Below are 14,989 nucleotides of genomic sequence, written 5' to 3'. Positions count from 1 at the left end.
ACATAAAATGCGGTAAAAATGGCACTTGTCTGAGCTGAGTTTCCTGTAAGTAGTAATGTATACTACATAACCAAATCTATAGGTGAAGATGACACTTCTAAGGATGTGAATCAAATCAATTTAGCCTTGTTGAAAATCTACAGTATTGTTAACACATTGAAGAAAATAAGTGGAAAAAAATACTGTTCATTTCCATTGCATTCCTGTCTTGAGATACTGGATGATAGATTTTTCATCTTGAAAGATTATTTATATTTCATCAAAATCGTCTCAAACTATCCCGTTACGTCATAAAAGAGACATAATGAGAAAGAAATTGTTGAAAAACTGAACAAAAACCGTGCTTATTTTGTATTGTATTATTTTTCCAAATTGTTCTTAATTTGTATTACTTTATTTTCTTAACGAAGAAAAAGCAAGAGAAGTCAGCCATACTTTTTCAGCAATAAAAAATAATTTTTTTACTATTAATACTTCAAATATATTTAATCATACTTATGTGTATACCTAAAAATATAAAAACTAAGTTTAGATAAAAGAATGCTTAAATAATGTATGATATAAATAGTAAAAATAAAATGAACCATCGGGTTGATCTAGTAGTAAAGTCGTCGTAAATCAGCTGATTTCGAAGTTGAAGTTCTCAGGTTCAAATCCTAATAAAAGTAGTTACTTTTATTCGGGTTTGAATACTAGATCGTAGATAACGATATTCTTTGGCGGTTGGATTTCAATTAACCACACATATCAGGATAGGTCGGCCTGAGTTTGTTCAAGACTACACGTTTATCGGTATAGTTACATTGAACTGATAAGTCGCTAATGACTAACTGTTAATGCGTCTGTAAATAGAAGTATTAAAAAAAAATATATGCAATAACCATTTATTAAAATTTTAAGTAAATCGATCAACAGATTACTTCCCGGCATAGTTGGAAAAATTCTGGTCAGTCCCCAGGGTGAACACCTTCTCGTATCTCTCAATGTAAAACAGCAATTAACTTAAGTTTCAGCGATCACTGGCTTTTAGAATAATACATGATTATTCGAGGTTAACCACATATGCTCAAGCAGGTTAAATGTATTGACTATATCGTTTGCCAATTGAAGATCACTCTCTCTTTGGTGTATTTAAGGCGTGCTCCATATGATTCAACTACCGTTTTAGGAAACGCTCTTTCAGTGAAATGAAAGTACGCGCTGGTATGTAAAAATTAATGAGTGAGCGATGTGAAGTAATACGGAAAAAACGTGTATTTAATTTTTTTTATGTTTATATGAAAGGTTACTAATTTAACATTTGAAAGTTTATAAAAACACAATCCGCGTCTATGTCGTTAGAAAACCAGACGGTAAACGGCATGAGATATACCAGTAAACTAATTACCGATAACATTAATTGAAGAAGAAGAACTGTATTTTTATTCTTTCAGCATCTTCTTTCAGCATGATATTACAGTCTACGAGATCACATATACTAAATGATATATTATGAGGTTATTTGTATTCTCAAATATTAAAAGATTGTATTTAAGAGTAGAAATGGAACTAACTTCCTGGTTATGAGATAAATTACATTTAGGTGATTAAATAATATTAAGGTAAAAATTTTAACACTCACCATTAACTATCAACACCGATCACACGTTTAGGAGTATTGTCATAGGTCAACACTCCTAAATTTGACCTAAATTACCGATTTATAATTCGTTTATTTAACAAGTCATTAAAAAAAAAAAAACATGTGTGGGTTTACGTATTTAAAATTTTTTTTAAATATTGAGAATAATTTTTTTTTATTAAAATTTCATTACAAAATAGTGTAGTATTCTCTTTTATTTTTTACGATGTTTTGCGTGTTATATTGGCTTAATGGTATGGGAGCATATTGAAATCCTCTAGGTACCTAAGAGTAACTTCTTATGTAATATTAATTGTAAAAGTTACGTTGAAGTAAAATTATTAATAATAAATCAATAATAATTATATCAATAAATTAAAATTTAAAAAGGAACAGCCATTAGATCAGGTGTTCAGTAACTCGAATTAAAAAAAACTTTAATGAAAGAAAAATTTTATGTATGATGTGATAATTATAAATTGATAAATAAAATTACGGTAATAAAATTTATGTCGTTAACATAAAAACAACAGAGCAATAAACTATTTTTTGGCATAACAATGTTGTTAGGAAACTAAACACGTAGTTGCGTAAATAAAATGATCACAGAATAACAGATGTGAACGAAAAATTTCATGTAAATGAAATATAGAGCGTATAGATCTATACGGTGTATTTAAAAAATCTAAACATACAGTTGTAAATTAAATGCTCACTAATTTTTTGGAATGGAATTTTTATTTTATACTGCTGGGACACGACGAATTTCAGTCGATTCTTTGCCTCGTAGTTAAGCCTCCTCCACATCCCTCTGTCATCCGATATGTGTCCACCTCCCAGTTGGTTTAACATTTTTGGAACCTAGTCATACCATTTTAATTATGGCCGGCCCAGCGGCCTTCTTCCCTCCGGTGTAGCCCTCGTTTCTTCTATCAGTTTTGTTCCTTCTTTTCTTCTCAACAACAAACTTGACCCAACTAATTTAACTTTCTCGCCTTTATCGTAGCTTTAATATCAGGATCTTGATACAACCGTTTTAATTCTCTGTGCTTTCTTATCCCACATTCTTCTCCTTCCTTAATGGGGCCTCAATTTTTTTTTATAAATTACGAGCCGTGTTATTATTTCATTTTGATCCTTGTTTCACTGCCATACGCCAGAATAGGTTGAATAATAGTTTCATACACCTTCACTTTTTTTATACGAGATACGCTTTGTAGATGTCAGCTTTTTGCATGCACCCAGGCATCTTACTGGCGTTAGCTCACCTTGAAAGAATCTCTTGAAAAAATCTTCCAAATTTGTGTTACTGATAGTCACACCGATGTTCTTAAATCTATTCATATACTCTATTGTTGGATTTGTTCTATTCTAATTAGTCTTTAGTATATCCCTAGTTGCATTCCTTTCGAAATGAACTAAAACTTTAGTTTTCCCTTCATTCACTATTGTCCAACATTTTTGATTTCTTTAATGAATATTTCTGCGAATACCCTAAGATCATCCATTGTTTCAGACATAATTGCTACGTCATTTGCAAATGCCAGTATGTTTAAGTCCCCTCCCGGTTTAAAATCTCTATTCAAGCTTTCTGTTCTCTGCAGAGCTTCTTTTCAAGCTTGGTTGAAAAGAATTGTGTAGATCCCATCAGCACGCCTCATCAAAGTATTTGTAAGATAACTTTCAGACATGTCTCCATCCATCTTCACCCTTCCCCTTGACACATTTCTGCACTATTACACATTTGTGTAGTTATTTTTATTACACTATTATTTATTTATTATTCTACTTATTTTATACATTTTCTAAAAATATATTCCTACAGAGAAATTTTTACAGTTTCTTCTGAAATTTATTTTATCAAGATGATGTGAAAATATCTAAGTTTAATAATCATAATAAAAATAAAAAGAGCTTAAATCTGATAATAAATGTCAACAAATATCACTTTCAAATATGTCGACCACCAAATATCCAGTTTAAGAGTACATATATGAATTGTTACTTGGAAATCTGTTTTGAATAACTGAAACGAAAATTAAGAAAATAGATGATTAATGAACATATTATTGTCAAAAAGTTTGAGTTAGCTAGGTAACTTGATGACAAAATCATTAATATGTTGTTAATAATCGTTCCTTATCATAATGTTGAGAGAATAAGGTCAGTATTAACATAATACACTAGACAAGTACTAAGATTTTATCTGAGTCTTACTGAATGTAGTCCAATCTACAACTATGACTCTGAATAACTTACGATACTAGTTTTCACAAGACTGGATGTAATGTATTCAACTGATACGGTGTGTTTGAAGTAAATCAGTATTATGTAGAGAATAGGAAAATTAAAAATGCTTTTTTTTGCAGAGGTTAATCAATGGAAACAATTTTTTTAAACATTTTTCCACTGAAACTACAATAAAAATTAAAAGCTTAAAGCCGGAGATTAGTTCATAATTTTTCCATCAAATTATAATAATAATTTGATCAAGAATAACAGAAGTTATTCTTGACTAAACAATTTATTTTCAATTTTATAAATGAAATATATTTTGGCGGAGAATTAGCGTTTCTACTTTCATTCATTAGGTTCTGGGTTTGAATCCTCGGTTTGACTAGTTATTCATCAAGCACTACATAACTCATTTCTCATCAAACAAAAAGAGGGAGTGTTGTTGTAATTGGGGATAAGCCTGGTGTTACGGAATTAATAAGTACATGAATAAAACTGCAGTACTTAAATTCACTTTCTTCTGCATTCTCTATTGAACGCAACTAATAAAATAAATTAATTTTTCTCACATAAAAAGTAAAATTATTCGTTGATTTACAACTAGTTCTTCTTTATATGGCTGAGATTTGCTAAGTGAAAATAATCGCTCAAGAGAAAGTAAAAGAGTAAAGAAAGTCAAAGCACTACTCAGAGTAGCTTACTCTGAAAGTAATGATATTTATTATAGATCTAGACCCTATTTTGAAAGAGGAAAGGTATCAGTGATGTACTGAATGTTACTAACATTTCAGTATATCTTACGTGTAATAGAAAATTCGGCTAAGCGAAGAAGTTAACGGGAACTCACCGTTCGTAATTCACTTGACATTTTGATGTTTTTATGAACATAAATATATATACCTTCCAGATTTTCCAGAAATAAAATTAGTTATTTATCAGACAAATTTTTATTACATCACTTCAAAATTTGTTAATGGTGGTGCATTAAAAAACGATTGTTAATAGAATTTCATTAAAATTACAGCTTATTCTCTGGTATCTCTGTTTTTGTGTTTTCTACAGCAAAAAAATTGATGTAAAAAACTGATTATCCCGCTAGGAATAACTCAAAAGGAGAATAATATTTTTCTACAGTTTAATTTGTTTAGATAATTAAGTTAAAAAAGTTATGATGAATATGACAACTTATAAATAAAATAAATTGAAAAAATAAATTTTCCATATTTTTTCTCTAAAAACAAGAAAATAAATCATATACATTGTAGAATATTACAAAAAATCATATAAGAATATTTTATTTCAAAAATGTAAATTTTTTATCTTTATGATTTTAGATCTTTTTTCAAAATTTTTCTTTTTAATTAATTTGCCTACATTAAACTATTTATAAATTTAGATCATAATTAATTTAAATTACGATAAAAAAGAAATGCATGGATCCGGTATGTGCAGGTCTTACAAAGAAGAATAGTAAAAGCAAATCACGCACGCGCACACACACACATGCGCACACACGCATGCACACACACACTAGCTCTGAAACAAAACATGCTTAATTACTCTCAAAATAAGCCGATTACATCTACCTTAATGCAAATTGTTGGGTAAAATCAATTTATATACAAAACTAGTAAAATAGAGCCAACTTAAACGAACATTCACAGACCATCATTACAATATTGTTTGCGCTACACTTTGCATGTTTGTCTCATTCAGAAAAATTTATTCCAACTTTTAAAAATATTATTTAAATTAACCTCCATCTTGTTTAAAAATTGGTGACCTTAGCATAACCAAAATAAAATAAAACAACATCAATATTTATGTTGTTAAACATAAGACATAAATATTTGCTTATATAAAATTATATACGTATATAACATAGAGTTTGATTACCGTAATCCCTTAAATATAACAATTGGTACAGCGGTAAATTTTGATTATGTGTTTTAATATGAGGTGCAAAAAGTACCGTTAATAAAACATGGAAATAATTGAATTACAAATATACTGGTTAGATACACGTTTTAAATCGTTAACACTAGAAAAAGCATAATAAAATGTTAATGAACGAACTATTGTTAAATATTGTATTTTTATACCAGGTAAAAGTTAAAATAACCTAAATTGAAACTTTAAAAATAGTTTGTTGTTTTGATGGTTGTTTATGAATTCTGTAGTGTTGTTGATATTCTGTTGTTTTAATTAACTATGTACAATTAAATTGCACAACCTTCTGTATTTCGTATTCACCGAAATATATTTCGAATTTCATGTATATAATGAAAACAAATACATGATAATTTCACTATAGGTGAAATTCCATCTTTTTTGTCGCTCGTTGATTCTTTTATTAAGACCTACGCGCTTTACCTAACAAAGTAAATTATTTTGATAGAATAACTTTTCAATATTCCTTATTTTTTCATCATTCAATATATAATAATGTTAACTGGTATAAACGAAAATTATAGTAATCAATTTTTCATTTTTCCACCGAAAGCAAATAAATATTTTTTACACAGTATTTAGATCTGTTTCATTATTCTTTGAAAATATCTACGGTTTTTATCTTAAATTAAAAATTGATTTCACTGTACACCATTTTTCTCTATTAGATTAAAATAAATTAAAAAAATGAAATAAGAGCTTTATCGACATACAAAATGGGGTGCTAACGTTGACTAAACACATCATCATGGATGTATTGTGTTTACTGTAGAAAAGATAAGAGCGAGAGAGAACATTTGTAAATTAATTCTGAAAGATAATTATTGAAATTTAGACAGACAGGGAAAATGCTAAAAGCAAGACTAGAGAATAAAGGAGCTCATTGTAAATATAGAAGACAAGAGAAATTGGTTACAGACCAACACTGCTTGGAAACGGGTAACAAAATTAGTTTATTAGAAATTAGAGCTTTTAGAAAAAAATTACTAACAGGAAATGGTGATAAGGAACCAATGTCCAGCAGCTTGTTTGAAATTAAAAATCCTTTTGTGAAAGTTTTTAATAAGGACATGAACTGTTACATCTAGCATTAAATTTCGTTAATGAGTGGAGATATCTTTTTGATAGTTTTAAGTTTCGTTCTATCTTTATCTTTTTTTGAAATAATCTTTACCCGATCAATAAAAAAGCTTTTGCTAATTTTTGACTGGCAGGTTGGATTGTAAATGAGGTAGCTTTGATATTTTTAAACAAAAACTATTTTTTCTATTTTATGTAAGAGTTAATTTTATTATGTATATATATATATATATATATATAATGTAATATGTAATGTGGCACCATATATTTATTGTGGCCACGTGCTGTGATTACTATCGGTGAGCGCAACTCTAGCCAGATGTCGAAGGATCTTCCAGACCACCTACACGCCTTCATACGCGTTCCTCCCCGCCAACTAGCTAGTTGGCGGTCAGCTGACCGCGCAATTCTCCCCACCACTCGCAGGCGAGTATTAAGCTCACGGCAAAGCGAGAGCTACTTTCTCGCGGATGAGCACCAGGAAAAGACCGAGAAGAAGGACGAAGAAACTCCTTGACTGGTCAAACGTGGGATTTCGCGGAAGATTTCAGCTCCCGCCGAGGGAGTCGCTGGGCACAGACGCTATCTTCCCGCCCCAGCTTGCCGAGCGTTAAGCATCCAGACCAGCGGCTCAATGTGGTATAGCTTGGGGGAAACAGCATTGGCCAAAGACAACGGACAATTTGGGGCTCTGGCCACCGCTCTCATGCTATAGTAGGGACTAAACTGTCGCTGGGTCCGATTCCAATGGAAGAGCCGCAACTCCCTGACGGACCGAGCCGACTTCGTCGGAGACCAGAGGTCGGACTCAACAGCCCTTCTCAGTGCTACCGCATCAACACGCAAACGGCCTTTTTGCAGGGCCACCATTACTAAATTACAAACAGACCTTCTCAGGGCTACTACGAGATCCTAAGATACCACATGCCGTCGAACCCATTTGGCACAATATAAATATATATATTAAATAAAATTCACACACACACGCACACACATATATATATATATATATATATATATAGTTTTTATTGGTAGTTTAGTGCTGATTATTATTATTATTATTATGATAACCCAAATGGTCGCCTAAGTTTAGATTTTTATCTAAATTTCTTTTGTAAATTTCCACGAATTAAAAAATTATTAAATAATAAAATCAATTATAAAAATTAAATACATGACGACCATAAAATAAAAAAAAAAAAAATAAAGTAAATAAATTGAACTAAATATACTGTAATAATAAATCGAACTAAAAAAAAAAAAGGTATGATTAAGTTCTCTTTAACATAGACTAATTTCTATTCAGCTCTTTAATATAGGACAATTACTATTCAGAGTTCCCCGACTGCATTCCAAATATTTTCGTTGAAGGACAAAATTCTCTTATTGATGTCAGATCTGGTGAGAACTTAATCATTAGACAACCTTAAATGACTGCTATTTATACAAGGTGAAAAATATATTTAAAAAAATTAAAATTGTCTGAAATTGGTTGGTCACCATTATTTTATTTAATTAAATACTACATATCGATGTTTGGTTCTTTATTTACATACCTTGTTTTCTTTTCTTTTTTTTTTTTTTGGTTCGCTTTATTGTAGCTTTTTAGTTCAATATATTTATTTTATTTTTTGGCAGGCGTATTTTTTAATTTTTATAATTGTTTTTATTATTTAATACATTTTAGTGATCATCGAGAAAAATTCACAACTCAAAACCTTATGGATGTAGCATATTTAACATACTGAGCCAAACGAGCTTAGCTTTTTATTTATTTAATTGGCATACACCAGTCTAAACTTACAAATATCTTAGGCAACTGTGCGGATCATAACAATTTTCTGGGATCTAAATACTAATGGCTGAACTCTCCAATTGTCTCACGCGACTCTGTGCTACGTAGTTCTGGCCCTTGGCAAAAATGTGAATGCTTAGATCTACGACAGCTCTACCTAGGATAGTCCCTTGTAGTTTATGCACCGCCACAACCCAGCGCTATATTAGTGGCAGTATACAACGTTCCACTTTGCCCTGTCCTCCTAAAGCATCAAATTCGGATAAAAGTGGGCTTGATCCTCAATCCGATGCCGACAGCATTACCTTTAATCATACTGACATTCAAACTCTACAAAGACTGTTTGTGGGAGCTGGCCGAGCTCAAGCTGGTCTCGGTGTAAGGCAGGCCACTAGATATTTTTTTTGAATATCAGTTAATTTTGGTTCTCGTTTGATTCCATCGTGATTTTGTATTACACCACAAAATAACGTATTGAATTTTGAAAATTGGGCAATTGTTTGCAGAGATATTATAAGAGCACTCCATTGCACCTCCCAAAACAACGCTCCAAGGGCACCCGGTTTGTTACTAGTTGATAGGCATGATTGTTCTAGCCTCACACGAGGTGTTTGCATCGTCTTACCACTCAAGCCCCACACGCAGTCCCACGAAAAGCCAATTATTACTGGACAGAAATGTTTTAATTTTTTTTCTTTAACGTAAATTTAATTCTATTATTTTTGTATTATTAATCATTTGATTGATTCGAATCATTCAGTTCAAACTAAGCTAATACAGTGAATTTATATATATATATATATATATATATATATATTTGTATACAATAATTGTACATTTATTTATATATAAATATAACTCATGACACTCCCGGTAACTTAAGGATTCAACGCGGGGTCATACATCTAAATCAGTTTGGTCGTTTTGCTGCAATGTTGAAACAAACATATATGTACACTAAAAACGTTACACTCTTTTTGGGCAATCGTTAAAAAAGAAAATATTCTAAATTTCTTTTTGATTTTAGTTGTCAAGATATCGAATTTCATTTTTATGTATCAGCAACTTAATAGAAGATTTTTACAAAAAAACGTACGGATTACAATATTTTTTTTTTATATATACGTAAATCTCATGATATTTGAAGTTACTTCAACCTAATAAAATCATTTTTAATTTACTATTGAATGTAAAAAGATATTTTTTTCATTGTTATTTTAAAAGCAAATAATTTTTGGAGAATTTTGCATTAAAAAAATAAACATTTTTATCATTAAATACAAAATAATAGTATTAATATTCTTTGGGTACGCACTGAAATGTGTATTGAAATTTTTCAATATTTATTCAATTTTGATTTAGTGCAACTTTCCAGTTATTAGAAATATTTTTGTAACAGGTAACTAAAATTGGTTGAAAGGTTCCTAAAACAAGTTTCCACATTTTGTTATTAATATTTCTGTTATATTAGATAAATGAATTGTTACATACAGTAGTGTATTGTTTGTATTTTATAATATTTGTGTTCAGCCTTAATAAAATTAATCACCGTTTCATTGTAACGTGCAATTATATGAAAACATTTCACATAAAATCACACTTATTTCATGAAGATGAATAAGAAACATTAATATTTAATACTACAAATACGTTAATCTTTTCCTTTTTCAGAATGAATAAATGTACATTAGATTATCGAAAGTGTACCTATGATTTAATATGAAAAGTTGACGACTTTATTTTCACAAATAAGTAATAGATCCAGAATATTATTACCTTTTTTTTTTTTATAAATGGTAAACAAAAAATGATTAATAATTTATTAATAAATAATAATTATAATTTTAATTATAAATTAACTTTAATTTTAATTTTTTTCTTAAGTTATTTTAACCTGAAAACATATCAGTTCCAGACAATCAGACACAGTTTCATTCCTGTGTTTTTTTTTTTAATTTTGAAAAATCAATTTTGTAGTAAATTTCAAGTCTGATTGGAATGTAAACCTGGAACTTGAACAGAAACCGTAAAAGAAGAGACGCTTTCATTCCAATATCGATAAGTAGTGAAAATCAAAAATTAAATTTATAACTAAATAATATCAAATAAATAAGTTTGTAATGTATAAAACAGATTTAATAACAATTTAATAAAATCAGTTAGATTTATATAAAATTTCTTCCTTTCGGATTCATAATGAATAAAATAGATTTTATTAGTATGTTTTAAGTTCAAATTTTTTAACAACATTTTTAATTTATTTATTAATCCAATTGGTTATATTATTTTATTAACGAAGTATAAAAAATAAATTTGATACCATACTTATTATTGAAACTTTTTTATCTTATCGGAAACTCCTTTCACGGTGTAGAATGTATATGACCACCATTAGTTCAGTTAATAGAGATTTTTTCTTTAAAAATTAGGACAGTTTAGGAAAGTGATTGTAGATTAGGGTAATTATAACTATTTTATACGTGACTAGACAAAATTTTCGCTATCTGGACGAAATGACGGCCGTTCAAATTTGGTAAAAATCGATTTTTCAATTTTGTAAGCCAAGGTAAACTTCCTAGGCGAACAAGTTCTAAATAAAAGTTGTAGGAATTTGCAATGGAGGTTGTGGATTTACTAACTTCAGCATGGCAATTGGTCGAATTGGAGTGTAGACTTATTAAGCGGGTAATAAGTAAATGTTGGTTGCGATCAACGTAGTGCTATTCCGAGCGGTCTTCAAAAGTGGAGCTGAAGTGGGAGACAAACGGTTATACTCAGAACACTGTGGAATGTGATCAGTATGAGGGCAAGAAGATGTCCTCCGTTAAAGCCATTGTTGGCAAGGAACGGAGGGGGTGGTGTAGCGACCTGACACGCTACGAGGCGGGATCTTATCCCTTCGGCGGGGAATTGATTGAGATGTAGGCATTTGCAGTACCTGTAATTTAAGTTCTTAAACGTTGAATTTTGTTAATTAGTTACTGCAAAAAAGCCGAAAAACTGTTAATAATGGCCGTTTTTTGCAAACCGATATTTATTGCAGAAACTAATTTTTACTATTTTTATTGTTTGACAGGTGAGCTGTGGGAATTCTAAATTCAATGACTGGTTCACAAGAAAATTAGTTTATTCCTTGCAGAAATATTGTACTAAATAAATATTGTATTTTTAATATTATTATAAATAAAAGTATTAATAATAGTATTATAAATAAATATTGTATTGTATTGTATTGCAGAAATATTGTATTGTTTATAAAAAGATTCATCAGGCAACTGTAATTATCTTGGCTTTTAAGAAGTTTACGTGTCCATTTCAAGTGCAATCTATTCTTCAAGTCTTGTACTTTCAAATGGTGAAAATATTTAGACTAAAAATAAATTAAGAAATTATTTAAAGTTCGCCGAAAAAATGAGCAAAAATAGAGCGTGCTCGCGCGATAGTCATGCGCGAGGAAGCGTTTCGCGGCAGTCACGCGCGAATAAAGCTGAATTCGTTACTTGATATCGGTGGAATGCGAAAAAAATCGCTTTATGTCCGCGAATTTTGGACGGAATGAGACCATTTTTTTTTTTTAAATTGGAGTAGGTGGAAAAAATAACTATTGCGCTATCAGTTAAATAGTAAAAAGGTTATTTTTGAAATAATTATTTGCTTTGAATAAAACGCCAATTTTTAACGGTTTTTCGGATTTATTGCAGTAACTAATTAATGAAATTCAAGGTTCAAGAATTTAAATCACAGGCATTGCAAATTTCCACCACTTTTATTGAGAACTTGTTCGTCTAGGAAGTTTATCTTGGCTTACAAATAGAAAAAACCGATTTTCACCACTTTGAATGGCCGTCATTTTGACCAGTTTGCGAAAGTTTTGTCCAATCGCATGTAAACAAGTTATACTTATCCAAATCTACATCCCAATGTAATTCCCTAACTCTACCATTTTTTCTTCAAAAATCGATCCTTTTTCTCTCATTGACTGGACTACATAAATAGTTTAATTGATTTCACTTGCCTATTTTGCTATCTTTTTTCTATTTTTACAAAGCACAATGTCAATAATAATATAGTGACATATGTTGTCGGAAATAAAATACATTATTTCAAATGGTGTTCTATTCTGTTGTTAAGTCAAATTTTATTTATAAATGGAAAAAATATAAGAGATTTATGACACTGAAAAAAAATCTGAATGAAGATATAATAGGTAATAAATGAGAAATGTATTGTAATTGATAGAATAGCTTCCATATAGGAAAGAATGAAGAAAAAAAATCTACAAGAAACGACAAAGGGATTCTTTCTAGAAAAGGACCTATAGAAAAGAGTAAAATGTGGGGAAAATGGAAATTATTACCCTTGAACAATCAAAAGGAAGGTCGGGTACTGTTACTGCAGGTCAGAAATAAACATACTGTGGTGTACCGGTGGAGGACAAGTCGTGTTCAGTTCAGTTTGCGATAAAAGCGATGACAGTGTGCGGAAGCATTCCGAGTAAGGTTGTTTGGCAGCAAACAAGTGAGAGCGCGCCACGAGTATTCCATTTTGAACAATGGTTGAAAACAAGAAGCTGTTCGGCAAGTTATTTTTAAGCTGGAGAGAAAGTGACATTATTCTAATCATTTATAAAGTGTATGGTAGTTCTTTTGTAAACATTAAAAGTGAATAATTTTTGCGTTGAGTGAATTGTTGATTTTTCGACTGTTATTTTACCGCTAATTCAATATTACCTATTATTTTACCTATTAAATAAATGTTTACCTAATAAATATTACCTATTAGTACCTATTAGTTTTTATGTAAAATATATAGTAAATCTGAATTGTATTTTGGTTTACATAATTTATTAAATTAATTTTTTTATTTAATTTGAACTGCTACTTTTGAACCTTATTAATTATAAATTGTATTTATAAGAAATGTTTTCGTGTGCTATCTCTCAATATCCTGGTCAAACCCCGAACACGTAAGATATCTCCCTTTATTAAATCGTTTTGCGATTAAGAATACTGAAGTAAAAGAAAATCCACCATTAAGAGAATATTTACCAGTAGAAACTTATTGTAAAATATTAAACTAGTTGTGAAATGTATTTATTAAGAAATTCATGTATTAAGAAATGCAGGTTTTAGTAAATATAATAAATAAAATATATATATCTCATTCCTATTTTTAACGGAACTCTATAAAAGAGAACACTCATTAGTTACTATTATTAATCTAGACATTAAAGGAGTATCGAATGATAAATACGAACCGTTTTCATTAAACTTATAATTAAGAAACAAAAATACCCTGATTACTAAATATATAAAATAAAAGAGTAAACATTAAACTATCTAGCTTTCTAAGTAATAATCTGATTTGCACAAAGCACTACAGAATCCGTTCAAGCGCGATGTGCCGAATTATTCATTTCTCAGATGATTGTTGCATTTACAAACATTATATGTTTGGAAATAATTTTCATCGCATGTATAAATAAAATTTATTTAGTCAAAATTGCCTTTGATTAAATAACTGATTTTCTGATCATTCAGAAGTTAAAATCATGGTAATTACTCAAGAAACGAAATTTTACCCGTTCATGGATATAAGATATTTTAATATCGAGCCTTTAAAAGAATGTGGAAATGAGGGAATTCACATTTTTAATCCACTAATGAACCTGTAAATTACTTTATTGCTGCGGTTCTCAAACTTCTGAATTGCGGATTCAAATTTTTAGAATGAAATTTTATGGCGAATCCCCTGGGCCAACTTTATGTCTTACAAGTAATTGGTGTTAGGTGTAGTTTTACAGTTTGGTGTGGGCGGAAGAGGGGATAGATAATATGGAAGTGTATATTAAAGAGATATCTGAAAAATTGTAGAATGTCAATTTAATGAAGTTATGTTTTTTAAAAATTTAACAAAATATCTCTATTTAAAAGTAGAAGATAAAAGTTTCACCAAAGTTGAATAAATCAAGACATTCGTAGAGCAAAAATTCTAGTTTTTAGTTTTTTTATTATGATTTTATTTTTGTTTCTTATTCTTCAGTTTCATTCAACTTTATTCTTATTATAATTTCTAATTATTCTAATTTCCTGGAGCAGAGCCCTACAGGGCTCGCCTCTGTTCCAGGAATATGAATTCCCAACCTGTGCTGTACAAGTTGGGAATTTGAAAACGACTGGTTTACTAAATTATAATTTAAATCACGTTATACAATCAGTCTTTTGAAATTTACCAAAATTTTGATATATTTTATAATATATGTGAAAATCTTAAAAGGTTAAACTGTATTTTCTTATTTTTTTCATTAA

The sequence above is a fragment of the Lycorma delicatula genome, chromosome 3 (assembly GCF_047948215.1).
Source record: "Lycorma delicatula isolate Av1 chromosome 3, ASM4794821v1, whole genome shotgun sequence".
Taxonomy (NCBI): Eukaryota; Metazoa; Arthropoda; class Insecta; order Hemiptera; family Fulgoridae; genus Lycorma; species Lycorma delicatula.
This window is presented reverse-complemented; position numbering follows the sequence as displayed.